The sequence below is a fragment of the Tamandua tetradactyla genome (genome assembly GCF_023851605.1).
Source record: "Tamandua tetradactyla isolate mTamTet1 chromosome 22 unlocalized genomic scaffold, mTamTet1.pri SUPER_22_unloc_2, whole genome shotgun sequence".
Taxonomy (NCBI): Eukaryota; Metazoa; Chordata; class Mammalia; order Pilosa; family Myrmecophagidae; genus Tamandua; species Tamandua tetradactyla.
In genome coordinates, this window is record NW_027518252.1 from 2,656,748 (window position 1) to 2,680,894 (window position 24,147).

Here is a 24,147-nt window from a genome sequence, read left to right on the forward strand (position 1 = left end):
ACAGAAGGAAATAAAACATTGGGTTTCATGACAAGATGTCCTGTGATCCATGAATACCTTCATGTAGTCTCAGGTCAGAAGTCATATTCATGGATAACGAAAGAAAAAACATTAGGATGGGGCATGTTCTGGTACTCCACCATTGGTTCTAATTCCCAATGTCAAAGCTTTATTTACACCATTTAAACTTTCAAGAATTTCCTGCACTTTATGAACTCATATATTTATGCTCATTAAGGAACTTATGATTCTATCATTCACTTTGGGATTTCTCTGTTGTGTTTTCTGTCAGATAAGTTTTAATTTATATTAGTGCACCAAAATCATTATCTTTCAATTTAAATAGAGCAAATGACATTGCAAAGAATGACTATGGAATGAGATGGTAGAATCAGTCAACCAAGAAGGGAAAGTGAACTCTCTGATAGCTCATCTTAATCACAATAGATTTTACTAAAATATGCTCAAAGGGCCCAAGCTTGTATACAAGTCATGCAAAATATATCAGGCCTCAAAATTCAGTAAAATCCTTGTCAATTCCTGCTCAGGTCTATCATAGGGATATATGAATAAGGGGTATAGTGATTCTTGACAGCCAGTCTAGTATAAAGATGTTGGTAAGTCATATGGAGCCACCAAGTGGGGACATTCCAAGTTCCATTCTTCCAAGCTTAGAACAGCCTACACACGTGCCTTATGAGAATGTGGAAATGGCATGCAAATGACCCATATTCTGGACCTAATTTCCAGACTCCTGATAGAGTGTCTTCTTCAACTATGAGCCTTCTGGAGACCTAATCCAAGTAATCAGTCAAAATTCTACTGATGGCCAGACTTGGACATGCAGAACCATTGATTAACTACTTGGAATGGAGACAAGGGTACAAACTGACCAAGCCCCTATCAATGCCCCCTCCAACCCACATCATGTCACCTGTCACTATTACCACACATTGACTGTTTACCTGTAGGACATTATGTAACTCTGAGGAATGAAAGTCAGGGCAGATGTATGGGAGAATTCCACCCTGGTCACTGGAAAAGGTTCTGTTTTCATTCACGGTGTCAAATCGTTCTCAGATTGTCAGGTGAAATTTGCATAGGAGTCTACATCTTCTTTAACATGTTTTATAGAGTAGCAATTAAAGAAGTAAGCTCCAAAACCAAACATTCCTTAGGCAGAAACTGGCTGCCCTTCTTATTTCATATCTTTGGGGCCACCACTTGATTTCTTTGCCACCATTTCCTCATATAGAAATTGAGATGACAGTCAACTTAACTCACTGACTTTTTTTGCATAAAATAAATTAGTTAACAAGACAAGTAAATTATTTTGGAATATACAGAACATATTAAGCATTTGCCATTGTAAGTATCATTAATTCACTTGAATATTGAGGCATGGTATGTTGACATTGCCAATTCTCATAGATTCTTATTTGCTATTTTTAATACTTTCCAGATCCATGTCTTATACAACTGTACTTGCATAGTTTCACATATGATTTACTTTTGTGAGATTTAGTTATGTTGGCACTAGGGAAATTTGAAAACACCTTTTCATTTTCATTTACCATTCTAACTCCTATGGCATTATTCCAATGAGTGGCATGTAATCTTTTGTTAGTAGATATTATTTTAGTTTACTAAAGTTGACAAAATGCAATATACCAGAAGTGGGTTGGATTTTACAATGAGGATTTATTAGTTTGCAAGCTTACAATTCTTAGGTTATGAAAATGTTCAAATCAAGGCATCAAAAAGATGATACCTTGTCATCAAAAACTAGCTACTGGTGATACTGAAATACTCTATCATACAACAAGGTGTATGACAACATCTGCTCCTGTCTCCCTTCTCTCCTGGGTTTCACTGCTTCCAGCTTCTGGCTTCAGTGGTTTCCTCTCTGAATTTCTGCATGTGTCTTTGCCTCTTAGTTCCTCTGGATTTTCTCTCTTTTAGTTTATCACCGTGTTTCTCTGAGCTTCATCTCTTAGCTTCTCAAAGGGTCTTTTTCTTTGATTTTCTTCTTTCTCTAATCATCTTATGAGGATTCAAGTAAGAGGTGTAAGACCCACCCAGAATGAGGTAGGTCACATTTCACCTTAACACCTCATTCACCAAAATATCCTAACAAAATTTCCACACTCACAGGAGTGTATTAAATTTAAGAACATGATTTTTCTAGGTTACATAGAGCTTCAAACCATCACACATGTTAAGTAACATAATCCCACATTTTGGAGCCATGTAAATCATCTCTATGGGATGGAGAAGTTAAAGGGCATTAAATAAATTAGAAACTTCACTGGAGTAAACAATTGCTACCTGAGTATCATGGAAAATTTGCATGTATTTAAATATAAACCCTAAAAGAACAGTGATATCCCCTATCTGATTATTCACAGTCACTTCCAACATGAAAAAGTTAGAATAGGTATAGCCCAGATAGCCCTAAAGAGTGGGAGAATGATCAAAAGTGATGGTGGAGTTATACAGAGCAGGTTGGGTTTCACAAATGAGTATGAGAGCTAAATTACCATACTGATACTCTTTTGTAACCTCCAGTATCTTAGAGCAGCTAGAAATAAGAGGCTAAAATGGCAGAATTGTAACCCATACCAAACTCTGAAATCTGCTCTACAAATAATTGTTTTGATGTACTTTGAAGTATATTGCTTTTATGTATATATGTTATTTAAGAAAAGAAGTGTAACAGAGAAGATAGGATTTAACAAATGACTATGACTCCTGAATCATTATAATGATATTTCTCTTGGTCTCTAGGGTCTTGGAGCAGCTAGAAGAAAAAAATCAGTAATTGAGGAACTGTAACCCATACCAAACTATAATATCTGTAGTCACTTGTTATCAAACTCTGGCCTCTGTTATCAAACATGGCCAAGGAGGGGACACTCTGAGCATCTCAGGCCTTCTCCTCTGCACTCATCCCAGGTCTAATCCATGCTGCAAATGCCAAGAAGCTCAGGGTCTTGAATAGACCCCAATCCATAACTGATCCTGCTTGGCTATTTTACAATCAAGGTGATACCACTTTTTTCAGAAAGAAACCACTAGGATATATTTATGAACATTTGCACTACTCAAAACATGATTTTCAGTCATTACTTGTTAAGGGGAGGGTATAGTGTTGGAAGGATGACCCTGGAGCGATCACAAAGACTCCTGATATCAATCCCTTTTGTCACCACAAAGATATATTTCTGCACAGAAATACACCATAGACATCAAATCCTTACACTAATGCCCTATTTAATATAAAAACAGTTTGGACAGATATGTCATGAATCACTTTTCAGCCTATTATTTTGTCTGTCCTCTTTAAGATGAAGAAATAGCTGACCAACAATAACATTGTGTCTTAATGATGCCATCTCCTATACTGAGGCTGACACCACAGAGCCATGACCCCAGGAAGCCAGGGTTGGTTCCTCTCTGCTGAAACTATTCACATAGAAACTGTCCATTGTGTTCTGAGTCTTCCTAATTCCCTGTTGTCTTTATCTTTCAAGGAAGCAGAACATACAAACTCTAAACAACATGTTTTGTCTAGAATCAATTATAGAAAATTAGTGAATAGTCCAGATATCTCAATGGTAAAGAAGAAATCTGTCATTAAGAAATTAAGATGTAGATAATGTTGTGATTGCCACAGTAGGCAACATACAACTGAGCCAGGGCTTTTGAAAAGGGGAAGAAGAAAAGGATAACTTTTCTTTCCTGTTACAAAGGAAAGCACAGAAGAAGGGGACTGGCACACAACCCAGAATTTGTGAACAGATGATGATTGAATGGATCATTGGAGACAGGTCAGTTACTAGGGAAAGCCAGATAGTAAGTCTGTCTCCAGGAGGAATCTGAAGTAAATATTAATTTGGCCAATCCACCAAGGAGCCCACTACCAGCCATGGCCTTCCTTTCTCAAGGTCCCTTAATCCATCACCTGTCAATGATGGGTTTATGAAATATTACAGCACCGAGAGCATTTTCCAATCAAACTACCTGTTGGATTTCAGAAAAAGAATTGTAAGGACAAAAGGAACTCTTGATGCAGAGCTCCCTCAGCTCCCATCCTCAGCATCCTTGGCAGGTCAAAGGACCCAGGTATGAACCAATTGCCATACTAACTAGTACTGTATCTTCTAAACAGCTGCTGATAACACCCTCCCATGCCAGCATCTCACTCTGCCTGGTATATACATCTGTACATCATAGAATAATTCAGCAATGTATTTTAACCTAAGTAAACAAGTCCCTGTCCAATCAAGGGACAACACACCACCTAATGGGCACCCTCCCCTCTTGGCATTACTTTCTTTTTAAGAAACGGATCCCAGAAAAAAGCACTGGAACCATTTTCTTTTTCTTCCTGCCAGCTCTCCAGGCAGAAGCCAATTTCAGGCTTTTGCCTACTTTCTTCTTTTCACTCTCCCACCTACTTCCTCCCTGCTTTATTCCTTCAATAATCTGTTAATCTTTGACTCACTGTCTCATGTGGAATCCATAATGACTTCATGCCCAAGATCTGGTACCAAAATCTGAGATGGAGATCTGACTGAAGCTTTGCTTTCTGCTCCTTTGGGGTTACAGGGGCAACCTTCTAGTCAACTCTGTCTCACAAACCAACACAGTTTTTCATGCTTCCATGTCATTAATGGCTTGAGTCTGCAGGTTCAGGCCATTTCAGTGTGATGTCATCTCACATCCATAGCACTCAGACATCCTCAATTAATTTGGCCCTAGGTAAGTGATGCTGTCTGCCAAGATCTTCCCCTTGAGAGTTGTGTTTGGTGTCCAGGGGACACCAGTGTTCAGGGAACACCAGACTACCTCAGAGAGGTGATGGCATGAAAATCTGAGCTCAGTCAAAACTCTCTCATGTTCAGGGAATGTGGCACTCAGGTAGCATTATTTACCCATGCAGCAATCAAACTCAGTTGAGGGATGCCTTGAGTGAAAGACTGCATAAACCTTCTTGGACTCCAATGACAAACTGGGGATGCCTGCTTTGTTATATGGATCTGGGTCATTAGTTTCACTTAATTTTCTCTGGGGTCTAAGAAACACTACAGCCTGCCTTAGGGTGATGTTCAAGAAACAGCAGCCCATTTTAGCATGGCACTTAAACCCAGCAATGATGGGAAACAATCAATCATTTCAGTGGCTCTAAAACTACTCATCCCCCAGAGTCTATTGTTCTTTGATGTTGACTCCATAATCTAAATAGACTCAAATTAAAAAGGGAAATAAAACCACAAAAACTCATTTCACTTTGCAATTCACTTTGGCTACAATATCCTTTAAAATAACAAAAACATTGGCCAGAAAATGACACTTTTAATTGGAAAATTCTCACTGAATTTGAAAATTGTATGGAGTATAATGGTAAATGGTCAGAAACTCCCTATGTGCTAGCCTTCTGGGCCATTAATCTCACTCTTCTCTGTGTCACTCTGTTGTGTCAGACCAAGTACTTCTTCTCCCCAAAAGGCCTTCTAAGCTTTCAACTTCCCCTGCAGAGGTGATTACCCCCTTCAACAAATCTCATGTTGAAGAGTCTTTCATAAAAAATCTTCTAAGCCTTTTGCCCCTCCCCCTATGGAGGCATTCTTCAGTCACATCTCCTTCTTCAATTCCACTAACCATCCCCCATGAAAGCCTAACAGATTATTGGTTCATTGTTAAGCTAATGTGATAAGTGTTTTATATCTATTTAATTGTTATTCAACATATTAGGTGTGTGTTCTATACAAGATTTAAGGTCCTGGTGAAAATTTGTCTGTTAACTATACTCCTAAAAAATAAATAATCCAACAATTGATTAATATTTAATAAAATTCAGTAAACCTCTTTTAATGCTTACCAGTGTGTTACCTGGTTATAAATTAATGTCTGTTTTAAGCAGTTAATACCTATTTATTAGCTAGTATGTTCAGTCTAATTATTAATTGGCTTGTTCCTACATTTATATTAGTTAAATGTTCATAAGTGGTTACTAATTACAAAAGTTCTTTTAGAAAAGGAAACTTTTGGGCTGTATTAAAAATTAAAAATGTTTTGGTTATACATTTATAAAGAAGTTTTATTTCTGTAAAATAATTTAATCTCACTATGATTTAAAATTAAAATACTACTATTAAAGTTAACAATATTATATTTAAAAGCATTCTACAAAAAGTAAAAATGGGATAAAATAACATATGCAATCATTTATTTTTTACTCCCCCAAATATTTCTGCATTCTTGTTTTTCTTTTAAAGTTATAAATTTCCTATTTATATCTGTATGAAATTTCAATATATAGTCTCATACCTCTGGATAATAAAAGCAATTAATTAAAAAATTATTAACAAGCTCTATTTAAGGTACTTAAACTTTGGTCTTTTGGTTACTGTCAACAAAAAGGGACATTAAAAACTGCCCCTGGAATTTCCCTCCTGCCTCTGAAATTTCCCTAATGCAGCAAAAGCTGCCAGGGACCTGCCTCTGAAAAAAAGTAAAAATCTTTTTCAACAGACTTGGTCACAACTTTTAATGAAATAAATCTAATAATTAAGAATAAGTTTAAAGAAAGCATGGGAATGCTCAGGGTTCTATGGCCCTTACCTAAAACTTTCAAACCTAAAAGTCCTGGTATCTTTCTGTCTGTACAACCAATTAAAAGGTTTTCCTAAATTTAAACTTGGGATAAATTCAATACACTCAGTATAATTCACAGAACCTAATAGTCAATATACTTTTAAAATACGCCATGATTTAGAAATATTATAAAAACAATGGAGGGAGTTAAATAATGAATCTCAAATTAAACAAATGCAGCTTTGTTCTGCTTAAATGTGTTCTCCATAAGTTTGGATAAACTTACTAGTAAATGAACTAGTATTGTGGGTACAGTCTCAGAATTTCTCTTAAAGTAATCTAATAGGTTGCATAAACTAAGCAATGTACTTGTTAATAATAACACATATAAAATATAATAAATTGAAAATATGCTAATGCTTCAAAACATTGCAAATTAATGTTTCAAATATATATTAACTAAAACATTTTAAATATTTAACATTATTCTTGCAAATTTAACTTTATTGATAATTGTATGTGGTAAAATGTTTGCTTAAAGTAATGACTTAAGTATAAAGGATATAAAGGATGTGTTTTTATTAAAAAAAATTAGTAATTTTGCCTTAAAATAAAATAACTGGCTGTTACAAAATAAGACAAATGTAGAAGAAAGCCTGAATAAATATAATAAGTAGCTGAAGGCTTGCGGAAAAGAAAATTATGGTCAAAATCAAGAAAGATTCATTGGGTCTATCTATAAAATTTTTAAAAATCTAATATTAAATAATATATTGATGAAAGAATGAAATTTAGTTCTCTCTCTGTTAAAGTGACAAAGTTTTTTTGGACTGTTGGCCTATTTTAATATCAAGTTATAAAAGTCTTTTCTAGATAATCAGTGCAAAAACCAAAAACTCTGTGTTTTATCAAAATAACTTCTTGTACTTTATGTTAACCTTAGCATGTCTGCAGCTGTGTGAAAAAAATAAATCATCTCTGTTTAAAAAGTTAAATTTTTTTGCTCAGCTTTCATAAAATAAAAAACCAAATATTATTTCAAACCTAATCATTGTTAATATTTTGTTTTCTCAATGTCAAACTCTAAAAAATATCCTTTTATTCCAAATAATTACACATTTGTTCTTTAACTTTATAAAAACAAAGTAATAGAACAGCATTAAGAACACCCTGTATCCCAGTGAGTCAATAATTTCCTCCTCAAAAAACAAAAGTTTAAAAACAGTCATAACAAAAAGGGCAATAATCAACTAGCATTATTAAAAGCAATGTCAAACCCTGGTGCACAAAAAGGAGGAGAAAAACATTTATTCAGTAATTCATGGGCAGTGGCCAAGTAGTTAACTATTTAAATGCCTATCTAAAAATAGAATAATTGAAAAATACATAAAAGGGAATTATAAGGAAAATGTTATGGAAAAATAAATACAGGAAAATATTCAATATACTAATGTATTTGTTATTGCTATTAAAAATATTCAAGTTCAAAAGCTTTGCAAATTTAGTATCAAATTTATTTCTAATTATATGCAGTCTAAATAAACAAAAACCATAGGCAAAATAAATACAGAAAGTAAAAAATTTTTTAAAATAAATTTTGCTTTTATAATCATTGTGAGCTACAAACCCTAAATGAATAAAGGAGGCAAGTTTTGTTTGGTTATAGTGTAAGTTCTAAATGGTTGTAAAAAGTTATTTTAAAAAAGTTTATTAAAATAAATTCTGTCATAATCAATGCTAACCAAAATCTAATAGGTCTGTTTATCATACATTTTTAAAAAAAAGGAAATCTTCTGTATTAAGCTAAGTATTCATACACATCTAAAACTAAATTTTCTCTGTGCTCTATTAACAAATTAATGTGCTCTTAATATAAAGTATTATAAAAACATTTTTCTTAATCATCAAAATACGGTGTCTAAAACATTTTATGTATAAATAATATCTTTATTAATGTTTGTGTTAGTATTATACTTTATTCAAAAGACAAGTCTCCACACTGTTAGGGAAAAACTGTTATAAATAATGTGCTCTTTCATCCTATATAAATAAGGTGCTAAAATAACTTATTGCATAAAAAATGTTTAAAATATTACAATGGTTAAAAGAAATTTTCCATCTTATTACTAATTAATTTTAAATAAATAAAATATTCATCTATTTGGAGATTATATAAATTCCTAAAAATTTAGCAATATTCTCACCATCGATGTTATAGCCTAATAATAATCTATGTGATGTTAAGCAATAGTATGATTTTGTTAGGTACAATTTTAATTATCTTAAAAAGATTACAAATGAAAAAAAGCAGTCAAATTTCTTGTCAATCTGCTCTGCTCTAACACATCTAGTGGAGAAAAGCAAGGCCTCTGCTATGATTTATTAACATGAAACAGCTGTCTAGTAATTTGTTTCTAAAAATGAGTTCATAAAAATGCTTATAAAGGATAAAACTTATAAACTTTGTTATCATTACATTCAAAGGTGTTTTACTCTTTGTATAGCCTAAGAGCTCCCTAAAATTTTAAATGTCTATATAGCACTTAAAACTTAAATTTAGTCCTCCAGCTCTAAAAATTAACATAGGTCCACACAGCAATCATTAAATGTCTAAAATAAAATCAAGCTCTAATTAAAAATGCAATAAAACTAATCTGGTTTAAACCAAGATAAATCAATATACAAGCTTAAAATAGTATTGTCCATATTTAAAACCTTAACTTTTGTACAAAATAAAAAATACTTTATACAAAATTCACACTATCTAATTTAATCTGTGTAATAAAATAGCCTAATTCAGCCTTATTTAATATAAAACCTGAAGTAAGAAACAAAATCTTAATTATACATGGTAATATTTTATACCCCGAATTTCACAATATTTGGGACAAAAAATGAAAATTGTCTGGAAAATCCCTTCAAAAATTGGGATAAATAAAACTATTATGAATTCCCCAGGTGGACAAAGCCTCAATTTTAAGGCTTGCCCTTATACAACTTATTTCCATAATAATAAACTAAACTTAGTTAAAATTAGTTCCTAAGAGCCATCTCCAGAAAATCTCTGCTGTTGCTCAAATGTGGTCCCTCTCTTAACCACACTCTGAGTTTCCCCCCAATGTGGGACATAATTTCCAGGAGTGTAAGAGTAGCACTGGCAGCATGAAACATAGCAGGCCCTGGTGTTGTGGACCATAACTGGTCCTATGCAGCAAAACATGAACTCCAAGGAAAACCAGCCCTAACATCATAGCTAAACTAACCAAAAAGGGGAAAACAGAGTTTCAATAGTTAAAAGATTTCAAATAGAGTCAAGAGATTATTGTGAAAGTTACTCCTATGAAGCTTCAGCAAAATATTACAAATTGCCACAATATGGCAAACCCCAACCAACAGTGTTCCTAGAAACCCTAAATATACCCTTTAAACTATAAAACTTTACTTAATAAATCTATTTTCAGAAACTTAAATCTTCCAAATTGTTCCAATGCCAAAGAAGCTCTGATACTCAAAGATTCTAAACTCTCCAAGAATAACAACTAGTTTCATCATTCAGTCCTTTACCTTTCTCTCAAATTTTCATACATTTTTCTACATCCCTTTAAGAGCTATACTGTTCCCCATTATTAAACCCTTAATTATCCTCCTATTTTCTTCCTAGCCCCTTGACCATTACAATATCTGTCTAGATTTAAACCTGGGTCAATAGCAGCCATGACCAACCAGCAGAATTCTGAAAACCTACTTCTGCTACACCTCGTGTCATAGCAAAACATTGTTATCAACCCATTCTAATAGAGGATGCCCAGAAACCTCAACTATGCCCTGCTTGGTTCAAAACAATTTTTCTACCCAATTAAGTCCTTTTGTCCACAGAAAGTAGTCAACAAATGAACACAACACCTCTACCCTTTCAAAATTGCTTTGAGCTAAGCTAAAATGCTAACTTAAATCCAATACAAATCTTATTCAATTTTATTAAAATAAAAAGGCAGGAATGTTGGATTTCAGAAAAATAATTCTAAGAGCAAAAGGAGCTCTTGATGCAGAGCTCCCTCAGCCCCTCTTCTCAGCATCCTTGGCATGTCCAAGGACCTAGATATGAACCAATTGCCATACTAGCTACTATTGTATCCTCCAGACAGCTGCTAATACATCCTCCCATGCCAGGATCTCTCCCTGCCTGATACATGCACCTGCGTGTCAAAGGAGAATACCTCAGCAATCTATTATACCCTAAATCAACAAGTCCCCAATAAATCAAGGAACAACACACCACCTAGTGAACACCCTCCTCTCCTGGCAACACTTTTCCTTTAAGACACAGCTCCCAGACAAAAGAACTGGAGCCACTTTCTTTTTCTTCTTGCTGGCTCCCCCGTTGGAAGCCAATTTTAGGCTTCTACCTATTTTCTCCTTTTCAATATCCCACCTACTTCCTCCCTGCTTTATTCCTTTAATAAATCTATTAATCTTTGACTGACTGTCTCTTGCAGAATCCTTACTGACTCGGTGCCTAACACTTCCTTTGTAGCATTTTATATACATGTCGTCTAAAGGAATCCAACCTCATTCCTCACTGAGAAGATGATTTCCACCATAGAAATCTTTGAATACCCTTTTGCCCTCCCCACAGACTCTGAACTTCCAAGGAAGATCACTGGCATCAGAAAGCAGTACTGAGGATCATTTTCATGCATCAAGGAGAAAATCTCCTCTGGGACTTCAACATGGAAGGGCTGGTATATGAAGAATTTGGTCCATTACACCATAATCTCTACAATTGTGCTTCTTCTATGATGTACAATAATGTAACACCTTCTTTTTCACAGTTGACTGGTTCAAACCAAGCCCAGTACTGAAGGTAGCCTCCAAGAGATCCCAAATCCAGCCCTTAGATGGACCATGCTTTTAGCAGAAGATGGGCCTTGAAAAACAGCTCTCTTTGGAGAAGTGGCAGCAGGATATAGAGTATAACTGTCATTTTTTTCCCTGAAGATAGAGGCTGGGGTGCTCCCCAGGTCCTTCAACTCTAGTGGTGAGAAGGCTTGAGGCAGTGAGAGGATGCTTGATAATGCCCCATGGCAGAAAGCAATGTTGAGGTGCCAAGAGGAAGGCAAGGCTTGGAAGCTCCTCATCCTCCTCCCCACTGAACCCATCTACTGGCCTGTATGTTGTTATTGCATTCAACTTTTCTTGGGGAAATTCCTCATCACTGCCCCTCAATCAGGGGGAACTGGTAGGAAAGATGTGTTGTGCAGTGATGATATAAGGATACTCGCGGCTCTGTGGAAAGAAAGAAAGCTCTTTCAGGATATCCAGGCTGTTTATTTTTCTGCCATCCTAGTATGGAACATTTCTTTGAATTTTATCCCCTAGATGGAAGCCATGGTCATCTCTGCTCTTTGCTCCCATGGCTCTTCACTCACAGAAGTCACTGAGTCCAATTTGTGTACATCATAACTTGGGGGAGTTTCCACACCATCTCTATCTTTCAAGGCCAGGAGATGTTTCTCAACTAGCTGTGAAGAAGCAAAATAGACAATAAATGGCTCTTCACAAATTTATAATATAAGGAGGTCAAAAGGTGGTGGTGATGATTGCATTCAGTAGTCGGCAGCTATGTTTCAAGTGCATATATAATAGCTCATTCTACCCATATTCCTGTGCATTTTCCCAAACTTTCAACCATTGTAACTCCTTCCTCACATATCTCCATAGACTCCTACATACTGTTTTTCCACCTGACCCACCACTTTCCTGTTTTTTTTTTGAAATGAAGCTAGGCCATCCAAGGTAATGTAGTGATAGAAAATATTTGGATTTTATGTTGTGATGTTCCCTCCAACTCTGAGTTTACCTGTGTGGCAGTTAGTCCTTCCTCTTGCTGCAGCTCCTCTATTAGCACCAATAAACATGTATGTGGTCCTGTGCAAAGCACTTCTGCTAGGAATTGAGGGTGAATTATAGCCTCCACTTTGTAAATGGATAAAGAGGGGAGTGAGCATACTTGATAAGTGTAACCTGTCAATCTGAGGCCAAGAGGACAAGCCTTGATATTACAACACAACCTGCAATATGTGGTTGTTTTGGACCATCAGCACCACTAGCTACAAATCCCCCCCACAGACACATGCATAAATACACATTTAAAAACTGCATATATGTAAATACATCCATTGCTCAGGAGTTAAGAACTAGACCTAAATTACAATAGCCTGTGACATAGCACATATCTTAACTTGCTAACAGTGCCAAGCTTTGATAATCTGCTAGAGCCCACACTTACAGACCCAGACTACTTTGGTAATAAAGTCTTCCTCTATGCAAAGTTTGTCAGTGTAACTCAGGAAATTTGGGTCTGCATAGATTTCATCCTCTTCCTTCTACTACTTCTCATGGACTCCCTCTTCCCTCTCTACATCTGCCTCCTCAGAGGGTGAATACAAATGCCCCACCACCCCATCCATGATGTCAATGCACTCTTTCACAGCTTCAGTGTATCTTCCTGGGGACTGTCATCCTCAGAGTCTGCTGGTATCTCCATTGCTACTGTCTGGGACACTGAACCTGGGGGCCTGCCTTCCTAGAAATAGACTCTAAAGTTAGGGAGGAAAATAAGGAAGAAAAAGTTACATGAGTCTCCAGATTTTACCTTCTGTGCTGGTTTGCTGGTTTGAAAGGATTATGCACCCTAGAAATGTCATGTTTTAATCCTAGCTCCTCTTGTGGAGGCAGCCCTTTCTTTTAATCCCTATTTAGTACTGTAGGTTTGAGGGTTGATTAGATTATCCCCACAGAGTTGTAATACACCAAATTGTGGGTATTAACCTTTGATTAGAAGAAGTTGTGACTCCACTCATCCCAGGTGGGTCTTGGTTAGTTAGCTGAAATGCTTTACAAGTGGAAACATTTTGGAAGTATCTTCAGAGCTATGAGAACCACAAAAGCTTAAGCAGCCAGAGACATTTGGAGACGAAGAAGGAAAATACCCCTGGAGGATCTTCATGAAGCAAGAAGACTGGAGAGAAATCTAGCAGATGTCACCATGTTTTCCATGTGCCTTTCCTGTTGAGAGACAAACCTTGAACATCAGTGGCCTTCTTGAACCAAGGTATCCTTCCCTGGATGTCTTGGATTGGACATTTTCATGGCTTTGCTTTAATTTGGACATTTTCATAACCCTAGAATTGTAAATTTGCAGTTAATAAAGTCTCCTTTTTATAAGCCATTCTGTTTCTGGCATATCACCTGGTAGTTAGCAAATTAGAACACCTTCCGACCACATGTCGATAATAGCAATATTTTATGGACATAAAAGGTTCTGCATGGATCAGTTTACCTAAAGTTTCATGAAATATGAGAGAAGATTTCAGCAATGAAGGATCTTAGAAAGAGTCATTGTGGAATGAAAGCTGGAACCTCCAATATTCTAAAATATCTCCTCATCAATTTCATAATTCATAAGCATATTGTAAAAATGTTGACAGTTGAGTTGAGAGAGTAGTTATGATAACACAAAACCAGACAAATATCATGACAAAGTGTTGCTGAGAACCAAGACTTTTGTGTTTTTTTCCTACTTGAAATACCAAGGGCCACATCTTGAATGGAATGTGTCACATGTCAGACCTATGACCTCCCTTATGTAAATGTGGTCTTCTTTAGGAATGTGATGAACTGTACATGGCTGTTGGCCTTCCACCATGCCTCAGGGCACTAGAGGATCAAGCTTAAGGGGAGCTGATGAGAAAGCAACTGGGGACCATTTCTCTCTGCCAGCACCTCAATCTGCATCTCTTCCTTGATCTCATACTCCATTAACCTAGCAAAGGAAGAAGGCACAAAGAAGTGCTAAGAAGTAGCTAGGTTCACTGGAAGCCAAGCATCAAAGATCAACACAAATAACAAAGTTTATTTTGTGGATGATCAAAGTTCTGGATAAATCATTTCCTAATAAGGGCTATTCTGTCAGGGGAACAACAACAGTCCTGGAGAACATTGTGAAGTTACTACATCATCCTTTCACCCTCAGCATATACCATCAAACTTAAAAAGAATGTGAAGAAAATGTACCACCCAGTGTATTGCAGATCCTCAAGGATGGATCAATAGCTTCAAATATTTTCACTTCAACTTTCTAACTTAGAACTCAGTGGTCCAAAATACTTTGTTTGAAAAGTTGTTGAATTAATCAGGCCAGTGTAACATATGGCAGGGCCATACAGGTGGACTCCACCTCCAAGACACTGCTGTCATGGCCCAGACATATACAGAAGAGTTGAAAGTCAAAAGCTGGTTCTGGGGTATAATTATTGTAAATAAAGCAGGGACCAATGCCTGGATTTAGGAATCTTAGCCTGGGACTTAACACTTTGGAGCATTAAACCTAGCAATGATAAGGTAAAGATTTGGGAAGAAAGTGGGTGCAAAAATTGAAGAAAGGGTATGATTTCCACTTAAAATATACATGTTTCCTATTTGGAATGGTGGAAATTTGGGGGAATGGTTAGTGACAATGAGATGTGGTTTTTTTCTGTTTGCCATGGCTTTGTGTTTTAGCCAGAGTTTGACATGCAGCATGAGTCATTGTAAGTTTTGACGGCTTGTACTGTAAGGAATGGAGGACCCATCCATTGAATGTGTGAGCCTGTGGCTTCCTTTAACTGACTTCTACAAAATCTACTGCCTCTGGGATGATGGAAAATAATTTCTGCTCACTATTCCTTAAGGAAAGTGACCTCTAAATTCTATGTCCATAACTTCTGTGTACCTATACACTAAAGCTGGTAGGGATCTGGCTGGTAGAGCATGCCACCCACTAAAAAATACCTGCAACTTGGAGTTTAATTCAACTGCAGCCTGCAGGAATTACCCCCAACCCCGTCCTATGACTTTCAGCATCATGGCATCTGCAGATCCACTATCAGAGAAAGGCTGAGCATCCTAGAAAAGAGAGGTGAGAAAAGTTCCAATACTCAAGGTGAATGTGGAACCTACAGTAGGGGAGAGTTGCACCCTGAATTAAATGTATCCCTCCTTTAAACATCCCCTCTAATGATCACCAACACTGTCTGACAACAGCCTCTCTTATCACCCTCCATCACACCCACCACCCAGCCCTTGCAAAATAGTGAATCTTTGGACTCATTTTCCTGTCATCTCATAGTAGATCATCTTGTCAACATTGCTTGTGTTTCACCATTCCTGCACAGCCTTATGCAGTTCCTCCACCAGGGTTATGTTGGGCTTCTAATGGGCCAGGGGTTGAAGCACTGAGCTAAAATCCTCCATGTCAGTAACATTCTACATATACCTCATTCTCCCTGTGCCCAGACCCTACACACATCACATGCCCTCATCATACATAACTGCTATCTTTCTCTTCATGTTCTCCTTCTAAGGTTTATTGTAAGATTTTCAGTACTCCCACCCTCACATTACTTCTGTATGAGATCAAATATCAATATCAGGATTCATTTTGGGAACCCTAGCTCAAAAGAAAGATTTATTTTAAACTCTGATTTGCCTTTGAGCCTTCACTAACTTTGTGTATGGAATGACCCAGAGGGTGCATTAAAAGCAGATTCCTGGGGTCACATTCACAGAGTTCCCAAGGGTGAGCAATTTAAGGAATCTCCTGGATGATTCTGAGGGGGAGGTTATTGTACTTTGGGAAACAGACCCAGAGCCTTCAGTGTGAGGAGCCAGATTACACATCCAGAACCAAAGATGATGAGATATGTGATTGACACATGGTACTAGGGGGCAGTGCTGAATAGAGGGATTTTCACAATCTAGGTGGAAAAAGAGAAAATTCCATAACCACTAGTATCTCTGCCTCACATTCAAATTAACCCATAAACCTGGGCTCCCATCTGCCTTTTGTGAGCTCTTTTGCCCTTCTTCTTTGCCCTTGCAAATATTCAAAATGATAATTACGATAACAATTGTAAACATAATTACAAGAACAATAATACCAAAGCTAGTAGATGTCCTATAATGAACTATAGTATGCATAGTTCAGTCAACCAAGTAGTTCACATTTTAGCTGATGGAATTTTCTCAGCTACTCTTTGAATTAAATATAATAGTACCCTGACAGATGAGGTTACTGAATGAGATAACCTCTCCAAGATTACAAACTGCATGAGGAGGATCCCAAGCGCTTAATAACTGCACATATTCTACCACTTCCTTGATCTGAATGCAGGACTCCAGAAAAGTGTGGGCAGGAGAAAATGTAAAGTTCCCTGCCTAGTCCTTGCACCCTTCCTTACTCCAGTATGTTTGACCTGACACAGACAACACATGCTCAATCCTGTGCTAGAAGTTGAATTAAAATTGGAAGCATATAATGTTTGCATTCAGAAATTTCAATTCCAGTCATGGCTCCTCACTTTATCAAAGGAAACCATTCTTATTTTTGTCTCATGTAAATTATTATTAGGATTATGATTCAAAACTAGAGATTGACTGTACACTTTAAGTAAGGTGGTAAGGATCAATTCAGATGTGGTACCTGAAAGTACATTATAAACTTGAACCCCTGTGAAAAGGTATTACAGATGTGTCTTCTCTCAACATGTCACTTTGTCATCATGACCTTCCTTCAATGTTCCCTAATACCCTAACCTTGATTGTCTATTCCTAAGCTATATTTATCAGAATACTCCAGGTCAATCAATATGTCCCTAAGAGGAAGATATTCACATGAAAAAGCAGGAAATAACATTTTCATCAGGATTTAAGTGGAAGTACATCCTGGCCAGGGACTTGATGTGCTGTTTACCAGTGTTGTTCTGGTAAACACTATTGGGGTTGCAAGGGTCATGTCATGAGGGCTTTGTGTGCATGAACACAGGGCCTCCCTCACTGGAGGTTCCCTGTTGCATGAAGACAGTGTTCCCTGGAGGAACAATGGAGGTCAACTGGGAAGCTGGTGGTTGATCTTGAGGAGGAAGGCCTGGGAACAAACAGCAGCCTGGTTATCCCCCACACCTACAGATATGGCTGGTTTATAGGGCACCACAGTAGAGGCTCTCAAGATCCAGGAGGGGGATGCTGAACACCCCCACAGAGCATACCTGGGGATCTCAAAATGTGAGGGGACTGAGGAAGGAGAAAAGTCTGAGGAAGGAGATTGAACTGATTCCCTTCACTTCCTGACTTAGACAATGATATTGTCAGAACAAGTACACTGGTGATGACAAGGCCTCCATTTACTATCACCAATAGTGTCCTGGCCAAAGCAGAAGGAGACAGAGGGGTTCCAGGAGGGAAAGAGGGACTCAAGTTAGGGTCTGGGTGCTGTCCCCAGGCAGGTAGGTGTAGTGGGCTAGGAGAGGGCAGGGGGATTTACTGCAGAGTGAAAGGATACAGGGAGACTCCAGGATTCATGGTGATGTCTGGCCTGAGCACTGAAGATGCTGTAGAGAAAAGGAAATTTGTGAATAGTTGAATCTGAGCCATGAATTTCATTAGGTGAACAGACACATGGACAGGAAAACTTCAGTACCAGCAAATGTCTCCTTAGTGATTTTAGGTTACAAAAATCCGTATAGCAGTTTTTCCATTGGAGAACTTGCTCCTAGTTCAAGAATCCCAAACTCTTACTGCCAAGAAGAACAGAGCCTGTGCTATCAACCAAATCACAGCACCTCTCTGAGGAAACCCCCATGAGATACCCAAGCAGCTTCAAGGGCTGATGCAATACAAGGGCCAGTTTTGACATGTGATCTTTGGAAAAATGCCCCTTACAACTCAGAAGCAGATAAGGGAGGTTCTGTGAGATAAATTATAGGGAGTCTTAGGGAGGTTTTGAATGAAGTAGATTTCCAAAATGCATTTCCCATATTCTCCTCAATTTTCCTTTGCCTGATGTTCACTATAAATCACTTTTTGTACTTTCCTTTCTCACAATGACAGAACAAGAATGATTGGAGAAAGATTTCAGAAGTGCATGTCTGTTCTAGCTTGTAAGCTGCCAGAATGCAATATAACATAAATGGAAAGGCTTTTAAAAAGGAAAATTTATTAAGTTGCAAATTTTCAGTTCCAGTGCCATGAAAATGTCCAAATTAAGGTAAGGCTATGAATATATCCAAATTAAAGCACAAAGAAGAGGTTACATTCATTCAATAAAAGCCAATGGATTTCAGGGCTCCTCTCTCAGCTGGAAGGGCCATATGGAAAGGTCTGCAGCTGTCTCTCCCAGGTTCTTTTTTCATGAAGCTTTCCTGGGAGCATTTTCCTTTTTCATCTCCAAATGTTTCTGGCTGCATGGACTCTGTTTTTTTTTCCAAAATGGTTCCCTCTTAAAGCACTCCAGTAAGCAACCCATCTTGAATGGATGGAGACATTTCTCCATGGAAATCATCTAATCAAAAATTACCACCCACAATTGGTTGGGTCCTATCTCCATGGAAATAATATAAAAACTATTGAATAAGGATTTAAAATCTTGGCTTTTCTGGGGTATACAACAAATTCAACTGGGCAGAATGCCCTTTACAAGTCATATGGTTTTTGCTCCATGGCTCACACCAATTCCAGGTTACACAGAGCTGGTTACAGATTATCTGACATCAGTCACTCAGAAAACACTTTCATTAGGATATGAGATGTTGAGGTCCTAACGATTCTGTCATATAACAACCAGCAATGTCTGGAGAGGGTTAGTAAGGACCCATAAAAGGTAACGAGTGGGGATATAAGTAGAGAATCACCCTTGTTTAAAATTGACAGCAAGAGATGAAAACTGACTGGTCCTTCTACTTTAACCTCCTAACAACAAAGGTCAAGACTCTGATCATCAGGCATGAGTCAGGTGCCATTTGAGATTACAAAATCTGGAAAATATTCCCATTCAAGGATCTTCACTCATACTGTACTCAAGAAGAGCAGGAACCCAAAACATTAGCACAATAAATCACAAACAGGGCCATTGATAATAATAGTAGTAGATAAAAGTATACTTAATTGCTTGCTACTCCCCTTTCCCTTGTTAAAAAGAAATGATCCTTCATCAAATGTTTGATCTGAAAGCAAAAAAACACTTAGTTTCCATTCTGTGACCATAAAGTATTCATGGAATCTAGCCAACATCTTCATCTCCATTGAAAATGAAGGACCAAGTGTTCAGCATGAAGTTATGAACAAGTTTATGTGGATTTGAAGATCTAAGATTTCACAATTACAAAAATTCAGAACACTTCAGTGATCACTGATCTCTTCTAATATAAGTTGAATGTATCCAATGGCCCTGGCCTTTTTCAATAAAAGAAAATAAAACATGTATCTGGAGTGAAAGAAAAGATGTCTCTGGTCTGGCAAGAGCTTAGGGACTCTGGGGAGGGGCAGTCAGAGTAACTTTCAGGTTAGTTTACTGAGAGCATCCTCTATTACAGATGTAGACACAGATAACACTCTAAACAGTTTTCTAGCTTAGACCATTGCTTCTTACTACCCCACAAGATCTTATTTACACCATTTATTATTCTTCAAATGAAAGCATACAGGAATTTCCAGGTACCCCCAAAATAACACAGGTTCTAGGTAAACTTCTTTGTGCCACCACACAACATAATTCCACTACTCTTTAACACACATTTCATGTGGATTTTCTCTTCTACAGAGTTCAATATGCCTGCTCCTATCCTTTCTATATAGCCAGTGTGGTTCTTTCCAGATCCAGATTTACCTCCAAGGAGACCTACTCCAACAGCAGCTCTCAGGCTTTGAAACTGCTACCCACCCTCCAGGTGAGAGTTACTTGGTGTAATCCAGAGTTCTCTCCTTCCTCTACCTTGGTAAAAGTCTTGTCCTATGAAGACGGACCAATTTTGACTTTTCTTAAAGTTGAAGGATGGCTCTTGAGATAATTGAAGAATTACTCTCATCCTACCTTCTTGCTTCTTTCTGAAATCATTCATGCATACTTGAACATGGACAACTGCTGTCTGGTAGCCTCCAGATTGACAAAGATTAAATTCCAGGATTCAGAGAGTGAACTGTTTCTAGCAGATTCTCAGGAATGCAAATAAAGAATGAAGAAGTTTGAATTTAAACTGGCCTAGAATGTAGGATTCAAGACATTCTATAATGGGGGAGGGGCAAGTGGGCCTGAGGGGTGGGAGACAGTTTTGGAAGGCCTCTGGCAGATGAACAAAATGTAGGTGTTTTCTTCAAAGTATAATTTGGCAACAAATTGGTATGTGACTCTTTAGGGCATTTTATGGATTCTTTCTCAGGCACACAGCAAAGTATTAATCCCTAATAATTTACATAAACCTATTTTTGTGCCTGTCAACTGATTCAACAACTGTAGTGGTAGGTTTTTCCACTAGTTTCAAAAAAAAAGTATCATTTTCTGAATACAAATTAGAACACATAATTTGATAAAGGTGTGTGTCCTTATGAAGATAATGTAACACAATGGTGGGAATCAGGATTATCTCAGCATATCCAGGGTGTTACACTATTGTTATGTGCATCAGTCTTATTTTCCACAAGTGAAACAAATATAATTGAAGATCTTTTAAATTAACTTTTTGACTTTTATGTCTTATTTTGAAAGTAGTGTGTCTCTACATTTTTCATTATCAATTCTGCTCTGGTTACTGCCTTTGTACTGGTAGAATAAGACTAATTATAGTGTTAGGATAGATTAGTAAAAGGCACTGGTCCACAATTCCTTTAAATTTCAAAGTATACCTAAGCATAAAGTTGGCAGAATTAACAAATACAAATACATTATTCCTAAATTTGAAACATTATAAACAATAAATAATATTTTAGCATAAGTATGTAGATGAGGAAGAAGTGGTTGTCTGTGTTCCTGGAAACGGGGTATTCTGTATATGTTATTTGTGGGCCTCTTGGATATGTAATATTTCAGCCTAAGTATGTCCCAAATATTGCATGAGATACATGTATGCTAAGAAAATACTTGTGGTTTTGAAAGGCCTGAATAAGAACAAGAAATGCAGTCCAAGGAGAGCATATGCAACCATTCTGATCTGAGGACACAGCCTTGGGCTAGACCTCTTCTAAAAATATTTCCCCAATGAGCGTGGCTAAGTGCATGGAACTGCCAAGGAGGTTTATAATTATAAAAATCACAAGTGGTCTTTTCCTGTGCACTATCACAGAGGGAGGGATGGCTCTGAAGGCTCCAGGTATGTAGGCACCTCCTGCTCCTACAGAAGCTTCCTAGCTCCTTCCCACAGGTCCATTTCCTGCCTAACCCAGACGCCCCTCCCCAGGACCCAGTTCCAGCAGGGCTTGACATAGCATGCATGCGCACACCCTCCTGGAGGGGGAGGGGGAGACAGGGCACTTGGACACGCGGCCTCCTGCCTTCCAACCGCCTCAGGGGTTCCTTAGGAACCGTTTCCTGAGGGAAAGCACATGCGCAGCACCGAGGGTGGACTCTCAATGGAGGATTTCAACTGTTTGGGGAGGAAAGGTATGTACTCCTGCTGCAATCCTGTCACTCATCCCGCTTTTATATGTCAGTTATATAAAATTAAAAGTAATTGCTACTCAGCCTCATGGTTTTCTAAAGATGTCACTGAGCTAACTAGTGCATGTACTCGGGTTATTTGCATCTGCTGTGTCTATCAGCTGTTCCCTAGGGGGCGGTCTTGCCCGCTGGTTCCTGCCCTGCACAGTGGGAGAAGCATTTATACCATGGAGATTAGGAATGTGCACATCCAGACCTGGCTGCATTTATTGATTTTTTTTATTGTATAGAATTAAAGTGCGTTAGGAAACTTAATAATATAAAATAAACTTAACAGTGTGTCAAGGCTCAATTTGTTGCCTTCTAATAACAATTTGTTAAATTCTTCAATGTTTAAAAACCATTATTCTGTTGATAAAAGGGGTAGTGAACATTAAAACTTAAGTGAAATTCTAAGGTATAAAAATCAGAAGTCTTATAGGAGAATCAGTTGGCTGTATGGAATTACCGTAAATGGTGTTGTGTATCTAAATTATTTGTAGATTGTGTGCTACACACCTATTAAAATGTATTATATGTGTGTATATATCATCACCACATTCACCTAGAGATGTTCAAATTGTTAAACTTTGCTACACACAGCTCTATGTGTAATTGGACTCTAATATGGTTTTGTCTTGAGGAGTGGAGATTCCATGGGAAGGAATGTGTCTGCTGTGTGAGGTTCACGAGTTCATCCTTGGGTCCTTAGTGGTCAAAACATGTATTTGGAATTTCTGCTTCAGTGGGAAAGAAATGACTGTACTCCTGGAAATAGAATATTCTCTATGTACTATCTGTGGGCCTCTTGGGTATGTAAAAATTCAGTTTATGAGCTGTCTTGTGGATGATTTTGGGATTGTGGCCCAATGAATTCAGTTTTGGTATGTGTATTTATTTAATGGGTTGGTGGGAATGAAATGTATGTATTCAAATGTGTTGATTGGTGGTGTGGGTGCAAATATTTTGGAATAAGAATTCATGAGCGTTGTTTAAGTGTGACTAGGGCTCAGTAGTTTTGCAAAGTGTGAGAGTTAGTGAATGTATAGCAGGATTTGGAATTATTTATTTGTAATTTGAGGCTTTGGGAATTTTTTTACATGTGTGTTTTACCCATTAATTTTGGAGATTTTTATGTGTTTAATTGTAGGTTTGTCAAAGTTTTCTACCTATGCATATAGGCAGTGTCAGGAAATGTGTCTGTGTATAATAGTTTATAGGGCCTGTGTGTTTTGTATATTTGTGGGGATGGGGAGAGCATTTCGTGTATTTAGTACATGTTGGATATTGAAAATGTTTATGTGATTTTACACTGTTTTGTGTAGCAAGTGGATGCTGTAAAGGTTAGATGGAAGGACTGTGGAGTGTCATGAGTCTGTATTCTAGAAGATGCTGGACTCATATCTATGAGAATTTTTGATGGTGAGGATTATGTATATGTAGGTAGTTTGGGGATATATGCGTATTGAGTGGAATAGAATGGTACTTTTGCATATTTGCAGTGTGCTGGAGAATTTAGATTATAATTGAGATCTGTGTATATTAAGTGTATTGTGTATTCAAGGATCACAGCAGCTTGGATGTAAATCTTCAAAGGCTGTGAATTTGAATTTATCCCTATGGCATTATTAGTATGCATTCTGGGAAGTTAGTATGTATATACCTGATGTAGTGATGGGGATGTGTATTTATACATGGAAGTAAATATCTTATTTTGCCTAAGTTGTTATCATAAATACCACAAAATGTGTTACCTTAAACATTCATTGGTCATGGGTTTGAGACTAGAATTCCAAATAAAGGTTTGGACAAGTCATACTTTCTCCTGAATGTCTATAGTGTTGTGGTGCTGACTGCCAGCATTTATGTAATATTTGTCTACCTCCTATCACCTGTCAATGTCCTTTCCTTTATAGTTTATCTGACTTCCTGGTTCCTTTATATGGCCTCCAAGAATTTGGAATAAGGCCCACCCTCATTCACTTGGGTCACATGTTAAATAAAAATAACATCTTCAGAAGAGTCTAATTACAATGGGTTCA

The 24,147-nt window shown here is 37.4% G+C and overlaps 1 long non-coding RNA gene across 1 annotated transcript in view; it reads right to left on the reverse strand.

The window, feature by feature from the left end:
• Positions 1 to 11,924: 11,924 nt before the first annotated feature.
• Positions 11,925 to 24,147, reverse strand: part of LOC143672944 (uncharacterized) — a 124,927-nt gene continuing 112,704 nt past the window's right edge. Inside the window, exon 3 of the long non-coding RNA XR_013170109.1 lies at positions 11,925 to 12,122. This is a non-coding gene — a long non-coding RNA (uncharacterized LOC143672944). The remainder of the gene's footprint in view (positions 12,123 to 24,147) is intronic.